The sequence below is a fragment of the Chiloscyllium punctatum genome, chromosome 3, assembly GCF_047496795.1.
Source record: "Chiloscyllium punctatum isolate Juve2018m chromosome 3, sChiPun1.3, whole genome shotgun sequence".
NCBI classification, from domain to species: Eukaryota; Metazoa; Chordata; class Chondrichthyes; order Orectolobiformes; family Hemiscylliidae; genus Chiloscyllium; species Chiloscyllium punctatum.
The window spans coordinates 58,648,648-58,674,904 of NC_092741.1; the positions used below are offsets into that span (position 1 = coordinate 58,648,648).

The 26,257-nt window shown below is 41.8% G+C and overlaps 1 protein-coding gene across 4 annotated transcripts in view; it reads left to right on the forward strand.

The window, feature by feature from the left end:
- The window catches only part of ankrd6b (ankyrin repeat domain 6b), a 218,230-nt gene that overhangs the window by 94,120 nt on the left and 97,853 nt on the right, over window positions 1-26,257 (forward strand). For all 4 annotated transcript variants that reach the window (XM_072553748.1, XM_072553751.1, XM_072553750.1 and 1 more), the window contains exon 2: window positions 22,707-22,831. The gene's annotated coding sequence lies outside the window, so the exon portion shown is untranslated. The remainder of the gene's footprint in view (window positions 1-22,706; window positions 22,832-26,257) is intronic.

Sequence of the window (26,257 nt, forward strand, 5' to 3'; positions counted from 1 at the left end):
AATATTTTTCCTTTAAACAACATCAGAGGACAAAAAACAAATGATTTGGTCATTGTCACCTTACTGATTGTGGAACTTGATGTGAGCAATTTGGCTGCCAAGTTTCTTTTCCTTATATTCCTTTGTGGGATGTGTACATCACTGGCTGGCCAGCATTGATTGCCAGTCCCTAGTTGCCCATGAGAAGGTGGTGGTCTGCTGCCTTCTTGAAACATGGTAATCCACCCATTGTGGGTTGACCCAGAATGCCAGTAGGGAGGAAATTCCAGGATTTCGATCCAGTGACGGCGATATATTTCCAAGTCAGGATGGTGAGTGGCTTGGAGGGGAACTTGAAAGTGATGGTGCTCCCATTTATCTGCTGACCTTGTCCTTTAAGATGGAAGTGATCATGGGTTTAGAAGGTGCGATCTGAGGATCTTTGGTGAATTTCTGCAGTGCATCTTGTAGGTAGTAGCAAATACTCCTGCTACTGAGCATTGGTGGTGGAGGGAGTGGATTCTTGTAGATGTGGTGCCAATCAAGTGGGCTCCGTTGTCCTGGATGGTGTCAAGATCCTTGAGGTTGTTGGAGCTGCAACCATCCAGGCAAGAGGGGAGTACTCTATACTGACACATCTGACTTGTGCCTTGTAGCTGGTGGACAGCATTTGGGGAGTCATGAGTTACTCACCTCAGTGTTCTGGCCTCTGACTTGCTCTTGTAGCCACTGTTTTAATGTGGCTAGTCCAGTTGAGTTTCTGGTCAATGATTACCCCCAAGATACTGATAATGGGGATTCAGTTACGGTAACACCATTAAATGTCATGGAACATTGGTTAGATTGTCTCTTACTGATGATGGTCATTTGTGGCATTTATGTGGCGCAAAGCCTAATTTTGGATCTCGTCCAGATCTTGTTGTCTTTGAATATAGACTGTTTCAGTATCTGAGGAGTTATGAATGGTGCTGAATATTGTGCAATCATTGGCAAATATCCCCACTCTCTGACCTTATGATGGAGGCAAAGATGTAGCAGCTGAAAATGGTTGGGCCTGGGTTTCTACTCTGAGGAACTCCTGCAGATCCTCTTTTTGTTCTCTGTCTCTCCCACATTCCTTTCTCCCAGATCTCTGTCCCTCTCTTTCTCTGTCTGTTTCTGTCCCTGTGAAAATCTAGAGGGGTGTAGGTTTCAGGTGAGAGGGGAAAGGAACGTGAGGAGCACCTTTTTCATGCAGAGGGTGGTGCGTGTGTGGAACGAGATGCCAGAGGAAGTGGTGGAGGCTGGTACAATTACAGCATTTAAAAGGCATCTCAATGGGGACATGAATAGGAAGGGTTTAAAGGGCAAATGGGACTAGAGTAATGTAGAATATCTGGGTTGACACAGATAGGTTAGACCAAAGGGCCTGTTTTGTGCTGTACAACTCTATGACGCTGTATATCCTGGAGCTGAGATGACTGACCTCCAACAATCATGAGCACCTTCCTATGTGCTAGGGAGAGATTTTGCCCTTGATACACATCAATTCCAGTTTTGCAAGGACTCCTTGATGCCATACTCAGTCGAATGCAGTCTTGATGTCAAGGGCTGTCACTATTACCTTAGCTCAGGAATTAGCTCTTTGGGTTGGACTTGTCTTGCTTTTTATGTACAGTACATACCTGGACAATTTTCCATATTGTCAGGTAGATGCCTGTGTTGTAACTGTACTGGAAGGGCTTGGCTAGGGGGAGCAGCAAGTTCAAAAGCACAAGTTTTCAGTACTATTGCCGAAATGTTGTCAGGACTCATTGGCTTTGCACTATCCAGTGTCTCCAACCACTTACAGATGTCATGTGGAATGAATCGAGCTGCTGAAGACTGGTATCTGTAACCATGGGGACCACTGGAGGAGGCTGAAATGGATCATCCAGTCAGCATTTCTGGATGAAGATTGTTGCAAATGCTTCATTCTTATCTTTTGCATTGATGTGCTGGGCTCTTCCATCATTGAGGAAAGGGACATTTGTGAAGCCTCAATACTCCCAGTGAGTGGTTTAATTATCCAGCACTACTCACAACTGGATGTAGCAGAACTGCAGAGCTTGGCTCTGAACCACTGATTGTGGGGTCCCTAATTAGCTCTATCACTTGCTGGTTATGCCGTTTCCCCTCTCATATGGTTGAAGGTGCCCTCCAATGCATCTTATCTACGTCCCACACATCCGCCCTCGAACCCACCCCTCCAACCGCAACAAGGACAGATACTCACCTTCTACCCCACCAACCTCCACATAAATCGCATCATCCGCCAACAGACTGCACCACCAGGGATATATTTCCCTCCCCATCCCGATCCGCTTTCGCAAAGATCATTCCCTCCATGACTACCTGGTCAGGTCCATGCCCCCTAAACACCCACCCTCTCCTCCTGGCACCTTCCCCTGCCACTTCCGTCCAAGGAGCCTTCCACATGCCCATCAAAGTTTCACCTGCGCTTCCATACACGTCATTTATAGTATCCGTTGCTCCCGATGCAGTCTCCACTACATTAGTGAGACTGGATGCCTTCTTACAGAGCGCTTCAGAGAACATCTCTGGGACACCTGCACCAATCAACCCCACCACCCCTTGGCCGAACATTTCAACTCCCCCTCCCACTCTGCCAAGGACATGCAGGTCCTGGGCCTCCTCCATCACCACTCCCTCATCACCCGACGCCTAGAGGAAGAACGCCCCATCTTCCGCCACGGGACCCTCCAACCCCATGACATCAATGTGGCTTTCACCAGCTTCATCATTTCCCCTCCCCCCACCTTACCCCAGTTCCAGCCTTCCAGCTCAGCACCGGCCCCATGACCTGTCCCACCTGTCAATCTTCTTTCCCACCTATCTGCTCCACCCTCCCCTCTGACCTATCACCTTTACCCCCCACCTCCATCTATGCATTGCACTCTCAGCTACCTTCTCCCCAGCCCCACCCACCTCCCATTTATCTCTCCACCCCCAAGGCTCCCAGCCTCATTCCTGATGAAGGGCTTTTGCCCGAAATATTGATTTTCCTGCTCCTTGGATGTTGCCTGACCTGCTGTGCTTTTCCAACACTACTCTGCCCACCTCCGCCCATGCAAGTAGTCCTGTTTGGTAGCTTCACCAGGTCGACAGGTCAAGCAGCATCTGAGGGACAGGAAAAATCATTCCTGACGAAGGGCTTTTGCCTGAAATGCCAACTCTCCTGTTCTTTGGATGCTGCCTGACCTGCTGTGCTTTTCCAGCATCACTCTAATCTGACTCTGACCTCTAGTATCTGCAGTACCACTTTCACCAGGTGTATACCTCATTTTCAGGTATGTTTAGTGCTGTTCCTGGCATGCCCTCCTGCACACTCCAATAAACCAGGGTTAATCCCATGGCTTGATGTTCATAGTTGAGTGGGAGATATGCCAGGCCATGAGGTTACAGATTGTGCTGGAGTAAAGTTCTGCTGCTGTTGATGGCCCACAGCGCCTCATGGATTCCCAGTCTTGAATTACTAGATCTGTTCAATGTCTGTCCCATTTAGTGTAGTGATAGTACCACACAACAGAATGAAAGGTATTATCAGTGTGAAGGTGGGACTTCATCTCCACATGGATTGTTCTTGCATTACAACAGTGACTAATATAAGGTCCATATCTTTTTATTTTGAGTCTTGAGAAACTATGAACTGCAATTAAAAATAAATGTTTTTAAAAATGGACATTTAACCAGGTTTGCTGCATACTTTCACAGCAAGGACATCAGTACCTGTTGTGAACTTGGTTTTTGTGTCTATGGATTCCTGCAATGTTCAGACGATCAGAAACCAAGGAGATGTTTACAAATGAAGCCAATTGGCTCTTAGGTAAGTGAGCAAGTTGGAACTGGGAACAAGTTACAGGCACACAGACACACAGAAAAGACATAGAAGGGTGTGGTGTTGTTCGACCCAAAAGAAGCTGCCTGTTCTCTGCAGTTTAAAAAAAACTCAAGTTTAAACTTGATGAAAAGTAATTACCTCTGCAGCAGTTGCTGTGAGCTGTGACTTCTGAATTGATAAACCAGACACATTTTCCAAGTGAATCAGTCACTCTGCATTTCTTACAAATCCGTCAACTCTTCCAGAGAATGACAACTGAATCCCAAGGCCCTGGCTAAGGAGGATCTTTTCAACATCTGAATTGGGAAGCAAAGACCAGTGAATACATTTTCCAGTTTTTTCTACTTCCATCAATAATCTACTTTCTGTGTATGTTAGAGGGGAATAGAGTTTAGTTTATAGAGTTATATGGTTCATAGATTTTTTCCAATCAAGCAGCCAGAAATATTATTACACACCTCTGCAGCAGATGGGACTTGAACCCAAGCCTCCTATGTTTACCTGTAGCTAAAGTCTAATTACTTCTAATAAATTATAGTTTGTGTGTAATACAGTAAAATTTTCATCAGTCGTGGTTTGAAAGTCAGGTAAATAGGAATACTGTGTATACCTTAGAAACATCTTTAACATTTTGTACAATTCTGGGGATAGGGTAGCTTGGGTTCTGGTGCACCACCCGAGTGGGTCATAGCACTAAACTTCAAAAGTGTAAAATGCTTTGAGATATCAGTGATGTGAGAAACATCATATGAAGGCAAGTTTCTTTTGAGCATTTGCTAGTTTTGTTATAAAGATTTTTGGACATTCCACATTCTTTGTGATAAAATATTTCCTCCTTTTTTAAATGCTCTGGCTCTTATTACAAAGCAGTTCATAGAATCATAGCATCCCTTTAGTGCAGAAAGAGGCCATTTGGCCTGTCACATCTGCACCAACCCTCCAAAGATTATCCCACCCAGCCCCAGCCCCACCTGATCATTGTAACCCCACATTTCCCATGGCTAATCCACATAATCTGCACATTTTTGGACTGTGAGAAGAAACCAGAACACCCGGTCGAAACCAGTGTAGACACGGGGAGAACATTCCAACTCAAGGACAATATACAAAACCCACACACAGTGACCCAAGGCTGGAATCAAACCCTGGTCCCTGGTGCTGCGAGGTAGCAGTACTAACCACTGAGCTGCCATGACCCCAAAAAAAAGTGAACGGAGGCAATGTGTCCCTCGTCTCAAGCTGCCTCCACCACCAGACAAAACTTCTCTCAATCTGGACCTTTCCCACATCCTAAAAACATAAAGTTACTAATTTCCTTCTATGCTCCACTCCTTCCAAGACCAATAGATTCCTTTTGTTAAAAGTACAGTAATTTGAACTGTCTGTTTGTGGTCTAACCAGACAATAGTCTCAATACTCCAGTTGTAGTTAACCAAAGCTTTGTATAATTGTGGCAAAAATTTCAATTCTTAATATTCTGGATACAAAGCAAACATTTCATCTGCTTTGTCTTTTGGATTATTTGATAATTCTCAGTCGAGGTTGTGTGTTCATACATGCCTTCGAGAAACAACTGGATTTCTGCAGCTTATATTCACAATGTGGGTAGTAGGAACTTGCCCCATGCCACAGTTCTTGCACCCACAGTGATGTTACAAAAGTGTCCTTTGGTATGTCCTGTCTCACAGCTCGTACACAGCATACCTTTAAGACACTTGCAGCATCACTGCATGTGGCCCAATGGTATAAAATTCTCACTGAATTGCTGTGACTGCAATGTATTAGTATATTCCAGGAGCTACAATATACATCTGTTGAATTTTTCAGGACAATGACTATTTCTTATGTTTCGGGAGCTAACTTAAGCATTGGCTCATTAGGTACAAACATCTTGTTGAAAATACAAGATGAAATGTTGATTTCAAATTAATCTTTCCTGGATTTCATGCATTACACTATATCCTTTTTGTGCCTGTTTTATGCAATGCCTAATGTTTGATTAATTTCTCTGGGGTATGTATGTATCTTCTGCTGAGAATTGGGAGACTCCCCACAGAAATCTACCTGCTTTATCACCACTAAACTAGTGAAAGACAATCTGGGCAATTGGCTGGATAAAAAAGATAAGGGGTAAAATGTTAAGCCCTTCCTGAGGGGACATCTTTGGTGCAGTGATAGTGTCCCTTTGACTGGGCCAGGAGGTTTAGAATAATAACAACTCTGAAAAAGTTGATTAAACACTATCTAGGTATTTCCTGTGTTGTTTTTGGAGGCAGGAAGGATATTTAATTGTAGCAGGATTGTTGCATTGGTATGCACAAATGCCACCACTTTCTGCCCCCATTAGAATTTAATTTGCCTCAAGTAAACTCCCTGAATGAACTTTCTGCCAGACCAGTTGAGGATTTTAAGTGGCTGCTGTTAACGCAGTGATGGGTGAGTGTGATGAAATGTGCCATGCTCCTGGGTGTCCAGTGAGGGTGGGGTAGGAGGTCTATTCTGTCATTAAAAGGTACTTAAGTGTTTGATTGAGGAAAGCAATGTCAGGAAGGCCGGGCCTTCTGAAAACCTCACCCCTCTCCTTGTTGCTGACATGCCACCTTCCCTCCCCCCCTCCTTCCACCCCATGACCCCTCTCTCCCCTGTGAAATCCCTCTCACCTTTACTCACTTGTGCCTGGGATCACTTCTCACTCCTTGGCCTCTCTTGGCTGCCATTCTGGCAACTGCCTGGCCTCCTCAGTGATTCTGGATTAGTGGTGCTGGAAGAGCACAGCAGTTCAGGCAGCATCCAATGAGCAGCGAAATCGACGTTTCGGGCAAACGCCCTTCATCAGGAAGGGCTTTTGCCCGAAACGTCGATTTCGCTGCTCGTTGGATGCTGCCTGAACTGCTGTGCTCTTCCAGCACCACTAATCCAGTATTTGGTTTTCAGCATCTGCAGTCATTGTTTTTACCTCCTCAGTGATTCGGCCACTCAAAGCTGCCAGCCTCTAATTGGCCAACAATAGCCGTGTTTTCCACCAGTGGGCTCTTTGATTCCACAGAAAGCCCATTGTTGGCTACTTAAGTGCCCAACTGGCAGCCCTTCCCAAAGGAGACAATGTGGATCTCTTGCTAGTTCTCTAGTCAGCAGGCTACATCCATGGATTTCAGCAGTTCAAGAAGGCAGCTCATTGGCACTTTGTCAAGGGAGCTAGGGATAGGTAGTACATGCTGACCAGCCAGTGACATCCACATCTTGCAAATGAGCAAGAAGAAAGCCCTAAGTGTGTGAGATATTGTGGTCTACCTGTTGTAACTGTCTGGGTTACTGTGGGTGTGTTCACTGTCACCAGTCCTTATTGGTAATGGTTAAACATATTGATACCAAATGTGAAAGAATACCCATATGATATCTTTGGAGAAAGATAGACTCCAGTCCTAATAAACAGGATGGGTTAGTTATAAATTTAAATTAATTTGTTATATTGCAACAGAGATACATAAGAGTCATTTTTAAGACCTCAGGCTATACTTAACAGTAAATGCACATTGCTGCTACTGAAACGCTGTGGTAGTAACTTCAAGGTAACTGCCAGTAACAGAACTTTATATCCTGATGGGCAGGGTTTATCTTGTGATGTCAGACCATCTTTTCAGGTACTAACTGACTTATACAATACTGAGAGGACACTGAGATTGTGCTCCTTTATGTTGGCCTCCATGGAAATAGTTTGTTGCTTGCCAGGTTTACACATTAGGTAGAACCGCCTAGATGGCAAAATACTCAATGACCTTTTATGGAGGAATACAGGAAGAAATCAGGAATTCACAGGGGAATGAACGAGAAGTTAACAATATGTCCGAACTGATCTCTGTCGTGTCAATATTTGCATTATACTATTTCCATCAAATTTTGATAACTATTACTTGTATTACCAAATTGTTGTTCACTTCATCCTCCCACTTTCAGTTTACATTTCAATTCTTTTTTTTGAGAGGTGGATATTGTCCAAAATCTTAATGAGTTGAGTAATCATTAATCTCTGGCTAAAGATTCCTCCTGTACCTAGTAATTTTTTTCTCCTCCTCCAGAATACTTAACTTTTGCTATTTCTTTTCTGAGGTTTTAATTACAGTTGATGTTTTTTCTTGATGACTGATTGACTGATTACTGTGTGATCTCAAATTACATGGAGATTTTGAAGCCCAAGGCAAGGGCAGGGTGTTGTTTAAAAGATAAAGATTTGCATATTTTGACATAAACATGTAAGGCAGCTGCTGACTGAAGATAGTAAAGAATAAAATATGCTGACTTGCCTTTATATGACATCTTTTATAAACTCACCATGTCGCAAAGAGCTTCACCGTCAATTGAATATAAAAGTTGCACAATACTGACATTGGTGCTTCCCACTTTAAATCTTTTCATGGAAATAGTTGACTCTTAGTTTTCATCTGTGCACAGGTCTTTTAGTTTTACTAAAACATAAATGGGACAGCCAGTCAGTAGTAATCCTAGCATTGTTAATGCATACTAACCCCCATTCGTAGCAGTGGGACTGGCCACTGGCCCCCAGGACTTTCCTGTTGCCATGGTTTCATTCCCTGCCTCTTGTTGGTGAGATTGTTGAATGATGCAGCTTTGTGACACTTACATCTGCATGGCTTGAGGCTGTATCTGCGAGCTCTGCTTTGTTTGCGAGCCAGAAGAACTGGTGACTCAACCCACTGCAACAAAAGTGATTGGCCTCTGCTGTTCATGAACACTGATTAAATCACTCTCACCGAGCACTACATTATGACAAGATAACCTTTCTCAGATGATTCCTCCCCAAATGTAATCTGTCTTGTTTTGACATTTTGCATTAAACAATTCCTAAACTTTGAGACTGGGGACGATAGTGAATTCTTTAGTGAATGCTAAGACCTTTGCCTGTAGCCGATTGTAGATTTGGAAGCTGATAAACTAATTTACTTGACTGTATACTCCTGCATACAAAGATAATCAAAATCCTATATTACAAGTGACCTTTCTTAACAGCATTGAAAACATGTTCCTAAGTGAATTAAACCACCTGTAGTAACTTATATTAAGTGTTATCACTGCTGATCTATAAGTCAATGTTTGTATATTCAATAAATTTGTGACTTTTCTTTAAATAGCTACTATAATACTTTCTCCTATGGGATAGATAGATGGGGAGAACCAGGAGAAAATCTTGTTTGTGAAAGGAACAAGAATGAAGAAACATTCTTCAGTGTTACAACAAGGAATAACAAGCCAAACAAATCAGTTTATGACTAGATTCACAATGTAGTGAAATTAAAATATTCAATGACACTCAACATAGAGTCAGACTGAACAGGCTGGGGCTGTTTTCCCTGGAGCGTTGGAGGCTGAGGGGTGACCTTATAGAGGTTTACAAAATTATGAGGGGCATGGATTGGATAAATAGGCGGTTTTTCCCTGGGGTCGGGGAGTCCAGAACTAAAGGGCATAGGTTTAGGGTGAGAGGGGAAAGATATAAAAGAGACCTACGGGACAACTTTTTCACACAGAGGGTGGTATGTATGTGGAATGAGCTGCCAGAGGATGTGGTGGAGGCTGGTACAATTGCAACATTTAAGAGGCATTTGGATGGGTATATGAATAGGAAGGGTTTGGAGGGATGTGAGCCAGGTGCTGGCAGATGGAACTTCAAATCCTCCAACCCTGGCAACATCCTTGTAAATCTTTTCTGAACCCTTTCAAGTTTCACAACATCTTTCCGATAGGAAAGAGACCAGAATTGCATGCAATATTCCAACAGTGGCCTAACCAATAACCTGTACAGCCGCAACATGACCTCCCAACTCCTGTACTCAATACTCTGACCAATAAAGGAAAGCATACCAAATGCCGCCTTCACTATCCTATCTACCTGTGACTCCACTTTCAAGGAGCTATGAACCTGCACTCCAAGGTCTCTTTGTTCAGCAACACTCCCTAGGACCTTATCATTAAGTGTATAAGTCCTGCTAAGATTTGCTTTCCCAAAATGCAGCACCTCACATTTATCTGAATTAAACTCCATCTGCCACTTCTCAGCCCATTGGCCCAGCTGGTCATGATCGAGTTGTAATCTGAGGTAACCTTCTTCACTGTCCACTACACTTCCAATTTTGGTGTCATCTGCAAACTTACTAACTGTACCTCTTATGCTCGTGTCCAAATCATTTATGTAAATGACAAAAAGTAGAGGGCACAGCACCAATCCTTGTGGCACTCCACTGGTCACAGGCCTCCAGTCTGAAAGACAACCCTCCACCACCACCCTCTGTCGTCTACCTTTGAGCCAGTTCTGTATCCAAATGGCTAGTTCTCCCTGTGTTCAATGAGATCTGACCTTGTTAGCCAGTCTCCCATGAGAAGCCTTGTCAAACGCCTTACTGAAGTCCATATAGAACATATCCACTGCTCTGCTCTCATCAATCCTCTTTGTTACTTCTTCAACAAACTCAATCAAGTTTATGAGACATGATTTCCCATGCACAAAGCCATGTTACCTATCCCTAATCAGTCCTTGCCTTTCTAAATAGATGTACATCCTGTCCCTCAGGATTCCCTCCAACAACTTGCCCACCACCAAGGTCAGGCTCACCAGTCTATAGTTCCCTGGCTTGTCTTTACCGCCCTTCTTAAACAATGGCACCATGTTAGCCAACCTCCAGTCTTCCGGCACCTCACCTGTGACTATCGATGATACAAATATCTCATCAAGAGGACCAGCAATCACTTCCCTAGCTTCCCACAAAGTTCTCGGGTACACCTGATCAGGTCCTGGGGATTTATCTACGTTTACCCGTTTCAAAGACATCCAGCACTTCCTCCTCTGTAATATGGACATTTTGCAAGATGTCATCATCTATTTCCCTACAGTTTGCCCAACAGTTCCTAATCAGACTCTTCAAATACAGATCTTGGATACTAAGTTTATAACTTAAGCAAAAATTAATAATGTTTTAATTAATACTTTAACTTCAGCAGGAAAAAGATAAACAACAAAACAATCTAATCTTTATGTATGATTTAAACCTAATGTTCTTTGATCATAACCCCACTCTCACTCACTCTCACACACATACAAACACACAAACAGTACATGTAGTTCAGGGATAAGTTACAAAGGGAACTAAAAGAATGATAATTTGCCAGTTCAATTAAACAGTTTCAAATTATGAATACCAAATCTTCAGGCAATCCTTGGTTAGTGAGTTGTTCACAGTCACAACCTTGTATCTAATTTCGAAGTTACTAGTGATTGCAAACAGTTTTATAAATTTCCAGAATTATTTACAGATTTCCTATACACTGGAATTCTTTTAGACTCATAGAGTCACAGAGATGTATAGCATGGAAACAGACCCTTTGGTCCAACCCGTCCATGCCGACCAGACATCCCAACCCAATCTAGCCTCACCTGCCAACACCCGGCCCATATTCCTCCAAACCCTTCCTATTCATATACCCATCTAAATGCCTCTTAAATGTTGCAACTGTACCAGCCTCCACCACATCCTCTGGCAGCTCATTCCATACACGTACCACCCTCTGCGTGGAAAAGTTGTCCCGTAGGTCTCCTTTACATCTTTCCCCTCTCACTCTAAACCTATGCCCTCTAGTTGTGGACTCCCCGACCCCAGGGAAAAGACTTTGTCTATTTATCCTATCTATGCCCCATCATAATTTTGTAAACCTCTATAAGGTCACCCCTCAGCCTCCGACGTTTCAGGGAAAACAGCCCCAGCCTGTTCAGCCTCTCCCTGTAGCTCAAATCCTCCAACCCTGGCAACATCCTTGTAAATCCTGTCTGAGCCCTTTCAAGTTTCACAACATCTTTCCAATAGGAAAGAGACCAGAATTGCATGCAATATTCCAACCAATGTCCTGTACAGCTGCAATATGACCTCCCAACTCCTGTACTCAATACTCTGACCAATAAAGGAAAGCATACCAAACGCCGCCTTCACTATCCTATCTACCTGTGACTCCACATTCAAGGAGCTATGAACCTGTACTCCAAGGTCTCTTTGTTCAGCAACACTTCTAGGACCTTATCATTAAGTGTATAAGTCCTGCTAAGATTTGCTTTCCCAAAATGAAGCAACCCGCATTTATCTGAATTAAACTCCATCTGCCACTTCTCAGCCCATTGGCCCATCTGGTCCAGATCCTGTTGTAATCTGAGGTAACCCTCTTCACTGTCCAGTACATCTCCAATTTTGGTGTCATCTGCAAACTTACTAACTGTACCTCTTATGCTCACATCCAAATCATTTATGTAAATGACAAAAAGTAGAGGACCCAGCACTGATCCTTGTGGCACTCCACTGGTCACAGGCCTCCAGTCTGAAAAACAACCGTCCACCACCACCCTCTGTCTTCTACCTTTGAGCCAGTTCTGTATCCAAGTGGTTAGTTGTCCATGTATTCCATGAGATCTAACCTTGCTAATTAGTCTCCCATGTGGAACCTTGTCGAATGCCTTACTGAAGTCCATATAGATCACATCTACTGCTCTACCCTCATCAATCTTTGTTACTTCTTCAAAAATCTCAAACATGTTTGTGAGACATGATTTCCCACGCACAAAGTCATATTGACTATCCCCAATCAGTCCTTGCCTTTCCAAATACATGTACATTCTGTCCCTCAGGATTCCCTCCAACAACTTGCCCACCACCGAGGTCAGGCTCAGCAGTCTATAGTTCCCTGGCCGTTCTTAACCGCTTTACTGCCGTTCTTAAACAGTGGCACCATGTTTGCCAACCTCCAGTCTTCCGGCACCTCACCTGTGACTATCGATGATACAAATATCTCAACAAGAGGCCCAACAATCACTTCTCTAGCTTCCCACAGAGTTCTCGGGTACACCTGATCAGGTCCTAGGGTTTTATTCACCTTGTGTTTCAAGATATCCAGCACTTCCTCCTCTCTAATTTGGACATTTTTCAAGCTGTCACCATCTATTTCCCTACAGTCTATATCTTCCATATCCTTTTCCACAGTAAATACTGATGCAAAATATTCATTTAATATCTCCCCCATTTTGTGTGCTGATCTTTGAGGGGCCCTATTCTCTCCCTAGTTACCCTTTTGTCCTTAATTGGATAGAGAACTGGAGAGAGTAAAAATCAGCAACCAGTCCCAAAGTTTCCAAAAGCAGTCCGTACCTGCCAAAACCAGTGAGAGCAGGTTTTTTTATTTTTTAAATTTTTCAATATTCTCTGTGGTTTGCCGCTTAGCATCAGTCCTTCCTTGACTGACCAACTCCAGCTGCCAGCCCTCGGAATGGCAACACACAGTCTCAACTTGTGACTTTGTTCCTTCAGTTAGTAATTAAGATACATTTACTTCCAATTACTAACAGCAAACATCTGTGTCTGTTCTCCCTTAAAACAAACAAATTTTCAAATCTTAAACAGTGGTGCTGGTGGGTTTGCATTTTGGTGGTGGAGTTATAGAGCTGTGTGCGGCTCTTTTCTGGAGCTCACCCACTTCAATCTGCTCTTCTTTTCTTTTACATCTGCTTCTGCTCTTTTCTTTCGGTTTGTTTTGTGGCGGGTCAGTTGATGGCACCAGTGCGGCATAGGGAGCCGGCTGCATTGCGGAGTGGTAAACCTGGCTTCTCACAGTGATAAGAGCCCACCATCAGTGAGAGCGTTCTCCTGGAGTTCAGAGCCGGTGGCAACAGCAGCAGTGAGGACGTCCTCCCAGCGTTCGGGGCCAGCAGGAGCCAAGCTCCTCCAATGATCGGGGATGGTGATGCCAGCAGCAGTGGACTCTTTAAGGTGGCAGCACCAGCAAGGAGACATTGCAGCCAAATCAGGGTTCTCGGCCCATTGACAGCGTGGCCTGACAGTGGAGCAAGGGACTCTTGGTTGCAGGGCGAGTGTTGGTTCAGCGGCATCAGTGAAGTGGCCCCAGTGAGCGAAGAGATGGCACCTAAAGTGGGGCAACTCCTACATTGGTGGGTCCAGTGCAGGTGGTAGCAAGGCAGTTGGAGGTCTCCCTTGAGGATTGGTGCCAGTGTGAACTGGGTCAGAAAGACTGATATTCTGAACTTTTTATTTCTTTACTTTCCTAATGTATTCCTATGGCCGATAATGCTGGACCATTTATTTCTTCACTTTTCTGTTTTTTTGGTTTCCTAAGAAATAGATCTTAAGTATCTGTATCTAGATGCATTTGTACCTAAGATGGAGTTATAATGCGATAACTGTTAACTATGTAACTGTGGAAGCTGTGACAATAAGGTTAATTCAATTCAACAGCCTTAAGCTCATTCTCAGTTCCACCAAAAAGTCTGAGAAAAATAAAACAAAAGTAAAGCTCTCTGCCATAGACTTAGTGATTTGCAAAAGAAGGAATAGTGATATGAGAAAAATCCTTTTCATACAGCAAGTAATGAGGCTGTGGAATGCACTGTCTGGAAATGTGGTGGAGACAGATTCAGTTGAGGCATTCAAAAGGGCACAGGGCAATTATTTGGATAGAAATAATGTGCAAGGGTTATGGGGAAAAAGCAGGAGATTGATGTTAATTTGAAAAACTGGTGCAGTTCAACGGGCTGAATGGCCCACTCCTGTAGCATGAGACTTCTGTAAAATTACTTTACAATTTGTAATGATGTAGCACTTTTAACATGGAAAATAAGTCTATGTACTTCACAAATGTAGGAGTGAAAACCATGAGTGTAGTACACTAAATAAGTTAAACTTGTGTTGTGAACCTAACTACAATAAATAAAATGTAAAACACATTCTATCAAACTGGGAAGTGAAATTAATAAGTTGTGTGCCATTTCTCTTGTGTTTTCACACAACATTGAGTCATACAGCATGGCCCAATTCGTCCATGCCGACCAGTTTCCGAGACCAAACTAGTCCCATTTGCCTGCTTTTGGCCCTTATCCCTCTAAACCTTTCCTATCCGTGTACCTGTCCAAATGTCTTTTGAATGTTTTAATTGTACTCACCACCACCTCTGGCAGCTTGTTCCATATATGCAGTGTGTGAAAAAGTTGTTTCTTAGATCCCATTTAAATGTTCACCTTTTGTGCACTCTTTCCAATTTAGTATCATCCATCCTATAGCAGGGAAACCAGAATTGTACACAGTACTCCAAATGTGGTCTTACCATGGTCTTGTACAGCCATAACAACCCCTGTACTCAGTGCTCTGACTGATGAAGGCAAGTGTGCCAAACGCTGCCTTCACCTTGTCTACCTTTGATGCCACTTTCAAGAGACTATGTACCTGCACCCTAGGTCTCTCTGTTCAACAACACTCCCCGGGTCCCAACCATCAACTGAATAAATCCTGCCCTGGTTTGTCTTACCAAAGTGCAACATCACACATTTGTCTGAATTAAACTCCATCTGCCATTTCTCGGCCCACTGGCCCAATTGATCAGGATCTGGTACTCTTAGATAACCTTTTTCACTGTCCACTATACATCAATTTTAGTGTCTTCCACAAATGTACTAGCCATGCCTCCGATATTCTCACCCAAATCATTTATATAAATGAACAGCAGTGGACCCAGCACAGATCCTTGCGGCACCCCACTGGTCACAGGCCGCTAGTCAGAACAACAATCTTCTACCACCATCCTCTGTCTCCTACTGTCAAGCCAGTTTTGTATCCAAATGGCTAGCTCTCCCCGAATTCCATGTGCTCGAACTTTATTAACTAATCTACCATGTGGAACCTTGTCGAAGGCCTTGCTGAAGTCCATTTGGACAATGTCTGCTGTTCTGCCATCATATATCTCCTTGGTCACCTCTTCAAAAAAAAACCAAGTTTTTGAGACACGATTTCCCATGCACAAAGCCATGCTGATAATCCCTAATCAGTCCTTGCCTTTCCAAATGCATGACGATCCTGTCTCTTAGAATCTCATCTAACAGGATACCCACCACTGATGTCAGCCTCTTTGGTCTGTAGTTCCCTGGCTTCTCCTTGCAGCCTTTCTTAAATAATGGCACAACAATAGCCACCTTCCAGTCTTTCAGCACCTCACCCGTGACTGTCAATGATACAAATATCTCTGCTAGGGACCCTGCAATTTCTTTCCTAGTACACCACAGTGTCCTGGGATGCTCTTGATCAGGTCCTGGAAACTTATCTACCTTTGTGTTTTAAGATCTCCAACACCTTCTCTTCTGTAATATGGACTCTTTTCAAGACATCGCTATTTATTTCCCAGCATTCCATAGCTTCTATATCTTTCTCCACAGTAAATATGCAGTGATTTCTTTTGTAATGCCAACTATTTGCTAAGAACATTTGGAAAACAGGTTTTTTTGTAGAGCAGTGGACCTTTAGTTTTCTTGATTTCACTCCCTCATCTTTCACGGTTGATATCTGCTGCAGGTGGGACTTGAACCTGGGTCTCCTGCTCTAAAGGCTGGCATACTACCGCCATACCACAAGAGCCCTTCGAATTGGAATGTCTTGATATTTTCCAGTCAATCTGCTCAAAGATGTTATTACACTCCTCTGGACCAGGTGGGACCTGAATCTGAGTCTTCTGACTCAGAGGTAGGAAAGCTACCACCACAGCACAAGAACACCTAAAGAAAATATCTAGTTATTTTAATCAACTTGTTTTGGACACACTTCCAGGGCAGGTGGAGACTTATCTAGAGGTGCTGTTACATACAACTGAACATTTCTTTTATCACCAGATCATGCAAGTTCTCTAAATGACCAACCTACATGCAAAGCCTGCAAAGGGCATGCAAACCAAACAAAAAGGTGAGGGAGAAGGACCGAAGTCAAAATAGAGTTGGAAAATGGAAATGTCTAGTTTTTCAAATTTAACCAATTTTGCTAATCAGTCAGTTCAGAGATGCCATTACACCTCTGGAGCAGGTGGGAGTTCCACCCTGGCCTCTCAATCCAAGGGGTAGTTAAGAGTCAACCACATTGCTGTAGGTCTGGAGTCACAGATAGGCTAGACTGGGTAAGGATAGCATTTCCCTTCCCTAAAGGATTTTAGTGAACTAGGTGGGATTTTCCTGACAATGGTTTCATTGTCATCATTTGCCACTTTGTTCCAGATTGTTGAAGAACTTCCATGGTGAGATTTGAACCCTGGCAGCCAGAGCATTACCAGGGTCTCTGGATTAATAGTTTAGCCATAAGACTATGAAGTCACTGCCTGCCCACTTTGTAGGGTTTACATGCTTTATTGACAGAGCCACCAACAATTTATATTTTAAAAAATGCCTTTCATTCAGCAAATCATCCATTCAAATACTGAGCAGGAAATAGTAGACCACTCTAATGTAAGATATTCATTAATCAAAAATAATACTTTGGAAATTATTCGATTAGAGACAGATTTTGTGAACAGAGAAACAGAATTAATGGCCTGGATTTTTTTCGATCAGTGTCAGGAACCTTACTTATATTGTTAGAAGTATGTTATCAGTGGGGTGGCTTAGTGGCTAACACTGCTGCCTCACAGCACCATGGACTTGGGTTTGATTCCAGTCTTGGGTGATTAACCATGTGAAGTTTGCTGTGGCTGTGTGTGTTTACACTGAGTGAACAAAGAACAAAGCCCTTTGGCCCTTGATGTTGTGTCATCCTTTTATCCTATTCCAAGATCAAACTAACCTACATACCCTACATTTTACTTTCATCCACGTGTCTATCCAAGAGTTGCTTAAATGCCCCTAATGTGTCTGACTGTACTGCCACTGCTGGTAGTGCATTTCACCCACTCACCACTCTCTGGTAAAGAACCTGTCTCTGACCTCCCCTAAACCTTCCTTCAGTTACCTTAAAAGTATGCCCCCTCATGATAGCCATTTTCGCCTTGGGAAAAGTCTCTGGCTATCCACTCTGCCTCTCATCATCTTGTACACCTCTATCAAGTCACCTCTCATCCTTCTTTGCTCTAATGAGTATAGCCCTAGCTCTCTCAACCTTTCTTCATAAGACATGCCCTCCAGTCCAGGCAGCATCCTGGTAAATCACCTCTGCACCTTCTAAAGCTTCCATATCCTTCCTGTAATGAGGTGACCAAAACTGAACACAATATTCCAAGTGTGGTCTAACAGGTCTTTACAGAGCTGCAGCACAGCTTTGTGGTTCTTAAACTCGATCTTCCTGCTAATCTAAGTCCACACACCAGATGCCATCTTACCAACCCTATCAGGTTCAGTGGCAACTTCGAGGGATCTATGGATGTAGACCTCAAGATCCCCTCTGTTCCTCCACACTGCCAAGAATCCTGCCTTTAACCCTTACATCTGCATTCAAATTTGACCTTCCAAAATGAATCACTTCACACTTTTCAAGGTTGAATTCCAACTGCCCCTTGGGTGTTCCAGTTTCTTCCCACAGTCCAAAGATGTGTGGGCAAGGTGGATTAACCATGGTAAATGCTGGGTAACAGGGATAAGATGGATTTCTGGGTCTGCGTGGGATGGTTTTCAGAGGGTCAGTGTAGATCCAATGGGCCAAATGGCCTCTTTCTGTACTGTATACTATCTATGATTCTATGTTGACCAACCCAGAGAAGCTCGCAGACAGCAGCAAAGCAGGTCTCTTTTTTTTAAGCAAGAGATGTGCTGTATTTTGTTGTATAAATGTTGTGCAGCCACAGCGACAGCTCTGAGAAAAGGCAAATAGGTATTACTACTTTACGGGTAAGGTTGCACAGGGAAGGGGAGTTAGGATGGTAGGTTGCTGAAGGTTTAGGATTTTTACAATTTATTCTTGGATATTTTTGGATTCTTCTGGATATTTTTGGTATTCTTTTGGGAACTTATACATGGGAGTCACTGGCAAAATCAGCATTTGCTTGCCATCTCTAACTGGCAAATGAACTGAGGGAGTGCTGGATCATTTCAGAGGACAGTTAAGAGTCAACCACATGGCTGTGGATTTGAAGTCACGTGTCAGGTAAATGTTGAGTAATTACCACAAGGAAGTTATAATTTCCTGGCTGTTCCCTTTGTAGTCAACTGTATGGGATTTCCACATGATCCTAACTCAAATTTATCCTGCTGAAATGTCCATCTGGTTATTGGAATATTGAGGCTGTTATTTCTAGCTGATGACATTCATTAAAACAGGCCTAAGATAGAAAAGTATCAGATTTTAAGCAGATCCAGAATCAGGGGACAGGGTAAGGGAGAAGCAAGTATGGAACAAAAGGAAAGGTCAAAAATAGAGTATATGACAGGAGAGATTAAATTATAAACAACTTTTTAAAAATATCATGATAGCACATGGCAAATTGAGGAGCTGTAAGTGAGAACAACAAAATCATTCTTGCAACTGTTGGCAAGAAAATTTGGCTTAATAGCTGTGGTCAGAAATTGTTGGATTCATGTTGAGTCTGGAAGGTTGTAAAGTACCCAAAAGATAAATTTGCTGTTTCTCTTGATTCTTTTAAGTTCCATGTAATAGTGAAATAGTTTAAGATCAGAGGGAAAAATTAAAATAACAAGTGGCTGATAGCTTACAGATTGAATGATCATGTTCACACAGTTATACCAGCCTCTGGTTAGCAATCACTGGCAGCTAGTGGTTGGGGTAGTTCACTGCCACTAACCCTCCTTTCTACTATTTTAAATGAACAAATCAAACAAAATTAGTATAGGCAGCCCCTAGAACATCAAAATTTCAAAAACTTATACATTTGAATTGAAATATTATTTTGTACCAGTGCTGACTTGTCTTGGAAGAGCTCCTTCTTTCTATCTAAAGGTCTGTCTAATTATCTGTCGTGGATAATAGACCATTAGGGAAAATTTGCATCTATAACCATCTATAGTTTATAGTTTATTGTATACTAGCAACAGGGACAATTAACATTAATTAATTAGGCATCAGCCTGTAAGGGCATTAGATCATTATTTGAATAAGAACAGTATGCAAGAATATAGAAAAGAAAGCAGGAGATTCACGCTAAATGATGATGTTCAATTGAAGAGCTGGTGCAGGCATGTTTGGCCAAATGGTCTTCTTTTGCGACATAATAGCTTTGTAATTTTGTGAAAATGGGCTGCGTGTATCATGTCTGTTTGTATTGGGACTTTATGTAAGACTAACTGTACTTTGTTCAAAGACATTGTGACATTATCAGATCGGATAATAGAGCTAATACAGTATCAACATTAACTCTTTCAGAACCATTTCTTTACACGACAGCAGACACCCAATTTGTATTCCCTTAGGTAGAGGAAAGTGCATCATGATCAGTGAATGCAATATATTAAATTTAAGGAAGCAAATCACTGTTTCACTGGAAAGGAATGTTCTGGGGCTTTGGATTCTTTGTTTAGCAAGGCATTAACTGGAGGGTTATCACTAAAAGATGAAAAGTAATGTCAGAAATATGTTTTTACACAGGGATTGGTTTGAATATGTAACTCTACCATACGCCATTGTTGAAACGTTATCATCTTTCATTGTCCAAATTAACATACAGGCAACCATTTGATGAAGTACTGAAGGTTAATCCTTGTTTGTGGAACTACACCTCAGCCAGCAGTCAGTTCTTTCAACAGTAAAGGAAAATCTGAACAACACATTAGTCAGAAAGTTTGGTTACAACTTGTTAAAGTTTCAGAGGACTTTACAGGAGCATAATCAGATGAATTTTGACATCAATCCAGGAAAGGAACTATTAGGAGGAGTGGCTAAAGACATAATTCAAATGACTTCATCTTGAAAATACAATCCTGCTAGTTTCCCACATTCTATTCTCTTTAAACTTGTGATCAACTGCTTCTTTGTAATTCACATCAGGTCTCAATTCCCTGTTATGGATCTTGGTTTAGTAATATCTTGATTTTAGGATTTTCACTCTTGTTTTCAACTCCCTCAAGCCCCCCACCCCCATCTGTAGCTTCACAAACCTCTCCAGTATCTCTGCTGGTCTCATTCTGGCCTCTTATGATTCCCTAAATTTAATCATTGCATCATTGGTTACTGTGCCTTTTGTTATGAAGTTGAAGGAGTATACTGTATATTTAAGTGAGAGGGATAGCTGTTTTGCACCTGAGAACTTACAGGCACCTATCATTTGACTGATTAGCGGTGTCAGAGTGTACTGGAAAATTGAAAATATGCAACATTTGGCTGTGAAACAAATATCTGAGTTTTGGCAATCATTTGAATTGAACCGATCAGTTTAGATTATGCCCCAGGATACTAAAAACCAATCGATTTTGAATTTATTGTTTTGCCAATATTGAACCAATGAGACAATCCAATGCTGGGGGTATAAAGAAGCAGACATTTTGACAGTTAGAAAGTGAGACCAACTGTCATTGACAGAGTAACTGCCAGCACAACACTCCATATCAAAGGTACCTTTTTCATATGAAACATCTTTGCAGCAAAAGACGGAAGATAACCCAGGAAAATCTTCAGCCAGCGGGAGACAGACACTGACGACAGACACTGTGTGATTTTGAAATTAAGTTGTTGTAATTTTACTGTGGGCTTTTATTGGAACAGTATATTGTTGTAGAGGTGGAGACAGATAACAAACATTTAAGAGAAAGGAGGCTTAGAGTTGTAAATAGTTGTTTAATATTCATTTTTAGAGTTAAAGTATAAATTGATATTTTTTCTTTGAATAGTGAAAGTTGGGAGTTCTTTGTCACTCATACTTTAACAGATTACAGGGCGAGGTGAGCTTTTCTGGGTGTTTGGTTTAATTAACAGAAGGGTTCACCTCCGTGTTGTAACACATTGCCTTGACCCAAACACTGGAATACCAGTCTTTCTACCCCACTTACTGTCTCTAAGACCCTACTTAAGACTTGCATCCTGGACCACGTGTTTCCGTATGTGGCTTGACATCATAAGAATGCACCATTAAAAGCACCATACAAATATAAGCTGCTGTTGTAAAATGGACTTGCTTCCATACAGGTGTTTTTTAATCCACACAGGATATCTATGACTCTGTTATAATATCCTGTAATGGGATGTTATAACATATCTCCAAAGCAACTAGGACTTGAACCCAGGCCTCCTGACCCAGAAGAAGGAACACTACCACTGTGCCACAAGAGCTGTCATGCTTCCCTGTAGGTACTGAGAATGAATAAATTGAATGGGGCATGACCAGAAACAATGTGCTGTCAAATAGAGCACCACTTTTAGTTGAACATGGAATTAACAATCTGAAGTATACTTTTGAGGAACTTATAATATTTTAAGTGTTTTTCACAGGCTTCAGAACTTCTCTCACCTCCACCCTCCCCCATCTTACCAAGCAAAACACATGATTGGTTCTAAACAGCTTTAAGCAGCAATTCCTTGCATTGAATTGTGAAACATTAATGTAGATTGATAGCTTTTTAAATCTTCAGTGTCTGTCTGAAAAGATCAGTGAATTTGTTAAAGTATCCAGGAAAGATTAAGTTATATTATGTTTCACATTTCTGTCAAAGTAGTAGAAATGTTTTGCTTTTCTTTCTAATTGGTGAGGAATTGAAACCTGCAGTCGAAATCATCAAGAATGACATAAAATTAACTTTAAACTATAATCTGTATGTTGTAAGTAAGCAGAAAGAAAGTTTCAGTGCCATATATTCATCAAAGGTAAGCTCCATTAAGTGAAAAATGCTTTTCAGGACCACTACAGATTTTCAGTGGATGACAAATCCCTGATTAAAAAGGAACTTCTTGTAAAAAGGAAACAGTTGAAAACCAAAATCATCCTCTGCTTGAATAAGAATGAGTTCGGCTGCTGCAGCTTAGTCTGTATGATTGTGCTGATAAGTGCTTTGATGAGGTAATTCCATCAAATAGTATTAACTTTACGTTTCTTCTTGCTTCAGGGAATTTTCTGAATGAAAATGTGCTAGGCTGACACGAGGTATAAACGTTATCAATCATCCGGAGAGAAGCATTCTCTAAATTAAGAAACTACCTATGGTGAAGGTTACAGGAATATGGTTCCAAGGTAAGTAGTGTGAACAACTGATTGATTTGATACTGTTGGTTGATAAATAAATCTTGACCAGGGCAGATGAAATATTACCTGTCCTCTTCAACTGGGACCATGGAATCTTTTATATCCACCCCAGAAAAGGCAGAGGATGCCTCAGTTTAACATGTGCATTTGACAGTGCAACACCTCTTTGGTACAGTGTTAGCCTAGACTGCACATTGAAATCCATGAAATGAGACTTCACATTGCAGTCCTTTAACTAAAGTGAGTCTACTTCCTCCGAAGCAAGATCGTATAGACCTAAAAATGTAATTACAATATTGCGATGTTATGAAACGAAGTCATGAAAAGTCAACTTGAGGTATTGCTTGTTAATGCTTTAGGTATTAGCCAATGCTACTAATCCACCTCTATTGTGTTTATAATGGGAGTATCAGGTGGAAGTTGAGTCTTTTGCCTTCTAATGTTGCATCCAATGTCTTACAGCATTGTGCTGGTGCATTGGCCTTGTGCCAGTAGGATTAAATTGACCAGCAACCACAGGAGCATCAACCTCTGCTGCAAGCTGACAAGTATTTTTGTTTAATTCATAATACTTTGCAACTGCATGCACAAGTTTGATGCCTTCCACAATGTTACAATGTGTATGAGAACACCCAAATGAACTAGTTCCAACCACAGGAACCCATCTTTTAAATTCTGACCTCTAACGCTAGGATTCCAATGTATTTTACAATAGTGTTGAATATTTTGCTTGGATTTTAGTTAAATATTTTCCATTTCCATTTCCTCCAACCTGATTCAATTCGATTCCCTACAGTGTGGAAACAGGCCCCTCGGCCCAACAAGTCCACACTGATCCTCCGAAGAGTAACCCACCCAGTCCCATTTCCCTCTGACTAATGCACCTAACTCTATGGACAATTTAGCATGGCCAACTCACCTGACCCGCACATCTTTAGAATGTGGGAGGAAACTGGAGCACCCGAAAGAAACCCACGCAGACAAGGGGAGAATGTGCAAACTCCACGCAAACAGTCACCCAAGGCTGGAAGTGAACCTGGGACCCTGGCGCTGTGAGGCAGCAGTGCTAACTGCTGAGCCACTGTGCCACCCCTTAAATTTGACTGCAGGTGAAATCACACATCTTCAGTTATTAATTTGTCTAAATATTAGCATTGTAACCCTTATTGATGAAACAAGGAAAACATTAGGTAATTATAGTTAAAATCAATTCTTGTTCATTGCATCTTCATCGGAAATCTAATCAGTTATTCTCTGACTGTGAAATATAGAATCCTCTTTGTCAGCATTAGTATTAATTTTGCCTTTTTGTAAAAGTGATGCAACTCTGACTGAGAAGAAAACGGATGTGACCCATTGAGTTTTGGGCTGATGATCCTAAATGCTACCTACGACCAGGCATTTATTGTTCTTTGACACCACTTCTAACACAATAGTTGATTGCATATTATGTGGAACTTAATGGTAAACTATGAAGTGTGCACTGAAGTAGAAAAGCTGTAAAACTACATCTGGCCATTAGCAGAGTGAGGACAAAGCATTTGACAACATATTCAAGGGATGGCATTTCTTAACAATGCATTGTAATAATTCACTGGATTGGTAATCTGATTTACGCACTCAAGTTAGGTTTAAGATAGAAGTTGAAAATGTGTTGCTGGAAAAGTATCAGAGCTGAAAATGTGTTGCTGGAAAAGATAGTTGTAAATGTATCTGGCTAAATCTCATTTTCCATTTGATTTTTGTCAGTTATCTTCAGATTTCCTCCCTGCCATAAACCACCCACCCCCTCCCGTAAACTGCTCACTCCCTCCCCATCCTCACTTCCTTTATCTAATGTAGTGCAAATATGAAGCTATCTGAAATCTGATGAAAATAAAAAGTGAGATCTAGATGGTTCAATGCCACAGTGCAGCAAATAAATGCAGTATCAGCCCAGTGTTTTAAGAATTTTTGTTCCACTTTCTAGGATTCTCATTTGAGAAAGGCAACAGAGAGAAAAGTCTCATAGAAAATTATACATTTACTTCTGAAATGGACAGAAGTTCTTCATATGTGAAGAAACTGGCTTGTTCCTTTTAAATTGAAGTTTTATGTTTTCCCATTTAATGACGTTAGAGAAGGGTATAGATAAACTTTATCCTCAAGAAGGATAATGGCAGAGGCACAGGAACAACACCATCAACTATCCAAAGGTCCTATCCAAACAACACAATCCTGACTTGGAAATAAGTCACCCATTCCTTCACTGTCACTAGCTCCAAATCCTGGGATAACAACGCTCACAACCTCCACACACCTGCACATCCAAGAACTGCAGCATTTCAAGAAGTTGGATTACCACCACTTTCTCAAGCGTAGTTAGGAACGGGCTTTTATGTGTCTTTTGTCAGGCCATCCCTACAGGATCTAAGAGGAGAACAATGACAGATTTCACTATGCCTCGCAGCACACACTACGTTTGAGCGCCAGTCTGCTTAGAATGGGTCTTGCATATATTCTGTGAGCAATAAAGATCCTGGAGGAGGTTCTGATACACAGCTGATGCTTCACATCTGTATAGCAGTGTCTGACTAGCTTATGGGGAAGGTGAGAACTGCAGATGCTGGAGATCAGAGCTGAAAATGTGTTGCTGGAAAAGCGCAGCAGGTCAGGCAGCATCCAAGGAGCAGGAGAATTGATATTTCGGGCATGAGCCCTTCAACCTAGTTAATAAAGAGAGATGAAGTTAAAGCTTTTCTCCTTGCACTCAGCAGGACTGAAATGCAGGATGAAAAACTTCAACTTCATCTCTTTTGAATGTTGTATTGTGTTGGATATATCTTCTTGAATATCACTGGATAAAATAGGCAATTTCTAAGACTGTAAGGTGACATTCTTAAGTCCCAACTTCCAGACCCTAATACTATTTTACTTTTCTTCTTAAAGAAGTACTAAAACGGCGAATAATGTTCTATCTTTATTACTAAAACCTGTTAAATATCACTCAGAGTAGAGATTTGTTTTAACCCAATCACAGAATTGTTATAATGCAGAAGAGGATAATTTGGTCAATTGAGTCTGCATTAGCTTTCTGAGCATTTTAACTTTGTGCCAGTTTCATGCCTTTGCCGATAACCTGCAATACTGTTCCTGTTTAAATAATCATCTAATGACTTGTTGAATGCCTCAATTGAAACTCCCTCCACCACACTTTCAGGGAGTGGATTCCAGACCCAAACCACTGACTGCATCAGTAAATATTTTTCTTCACCATGCACTTGTTTCTTTTGCATGGCATCTTCAAATATGTTCTCTGGCTCTTGATCCATTAATAAATAGAACAGTCTCTCCCTGTTCATCTGTCCAGATCCCCCCTCACTTTGAAAACTTCTATCTCATTCCTTATCCTTCTCCTCTCCAAGGAAAACAATT